The following is a 1620-nucleotide window of genomic DNA, read 5'->3' as shown; positions in this document are numbered from 1 at the left end:
TATATATATATATATATATATATATATATATACATATATATATATATATGTGTACATATATATATATATGTGTGTACATATATATACATATATATATGTATATATATATATATATATACAGTTTCATGGACGTTGCTGGTTTAACTAGGAAAACAAGTTCATTTGCAATCTCCTCAACTCATAATGAGATTAATTCCTTTGCCACTGCTGTGTGTATTCCAAATGCTGCGAGTGCGCACGCACACGTGTGTTCATATCCGAGGTGTGCGATCGCTTTTGAAAAAATATTTTCCTTTTTTCATCGCTAATGGCCGTCCGTACCCTTGTACAGCTTAGCAGTCGAGTACGTCGGGCGCTGCCGATTTCCCCAGACTATGAAATGTTGTCTTCTCAGAAAGACAACCGAATAACGATCGGAAGTATATCCTTAGATAATGCTACAACAATGTTGTGATAATACTATCGTCTCGTCTAAGACAGCCCTGACCTAATTTCCGTTGAAACTTTGATCGCTGGTCACTTGATGCTGCTCAAGTTATCTTTACTTAAATGCAGAGGCCAGAAGGTTAGATAAGAGCACTTCTGTATTCGAAAGTCACAAGTTACACGCGGCATGTAGACTTTCGATAAAATGGGAATTTGCAAGAGGAAACTTCCATTGTTCGTTTACGCGACTTCTCTTTCTTTTTTCTCGTACTCTTCCTCTCTTTGCCGAAGAACCGGATCAATTCTGGGAGCGCAGCGTACGAAAACACGTGGTATAATCTTGTAACGAGTAATGCTTTAAATCGAGAGTATGTATCTTTAGCCAGATGTGCACGGTTCTTCTAAAATATTTCGCGAAGTACGATGGTCTTCGCAATCAACGAGCTAATCGGGCAAGCAATGTGTGCTAATGGCGAAATTGATGTGTAATTGTAGCAGAGACTATTAATTCTCTATTGAGACACGATATTCCATGGATATGCAGATATGACCTCCATGTTCGCATTCGCAGCGACGCGTCTGTTGCTTATTGTTATCGAACGTGCGACTTGGCGCATTATCTTTTTTATTTTCGCTACAAACTGGTAAGGCTGCGAGTTCGAGCCGTCTGTCTACTTGTCTGTTTGTCTGTCGTCGACAGTGCTAACGAAGAAAGGTGGGGCGGGATACATAGATAGGCGCGGGCCAGAGACGTTTCGGCGACGAACCGCCTCGCGAGATTCGTCCGGAGTGAGGGCGAAGAGATCGCCTCCTTTAGGCGCGTGTAAACCGAGCGTTCTCGGTGTTAAAGGGACGTAAATCCGTGAAAGTGGATTCTCGAAACGGAGAGGAACCGTTTGCTTGGAAATGTAAAAGCTCTTGTCTTCACGATAACTGAAACAGATTAAGCGTCGCGAGAACATTCTCCGCGCAAAGTGCTATTCTCACAGATGGAATTTTTTATGGTAGAAGAGTGATAAATTTTCAAACGTATACTCCTTCTTTCTTTAACATCGAGACCGCTCGATTGAACACGGTGACAGTTTCTTCGGCAAACTGTATAATGACCGTGTAAGAATCTTGTGTGGCTACAAAGTTACATTATACCCCCTTAAATGCACGACGACCAGATAACGTATCCTCCCCCCCCCCCCC

At 42.0% G+C, this 1620-nt stretch overlaps 1 protein-coding gene across 2 annotated transcripts in view; it reads right to left on the bottom strand.

The window, feature by feature from the left end:
* Positions 1 to 1620, bottom strand: part of LOC116851850 (activating transcription factor of chaperone) — a 36755-nt gene that overhangs the window by 6730 nt on the left and 28405 nt on the right. The window lies entirely within an intron of this gene.

Source organism: Odontomachus brunneus, unplaced genomic scaffold, assembly GCF_010583005.1.
Source record: "Odontomachus brunneus isolate Ranch 3 - 2012 unplaced genomic scaffold, Obru_v1 Obru_scaffold_006, whole genome shotgun sequence".
Classification (NCBI taxonomy): domain Eukaryota; kingdom Metazoa; phylum Arthropoda; class Insecta; order Hymenoptera; family Formicidae; genus Odontomachus; species Odontomachus brunneus.
The sequence above is the reverse complement of the archived record's forward strand: the minus strand, read 5'-3'. Positions and strand labels throughout refer to the sequence as shown.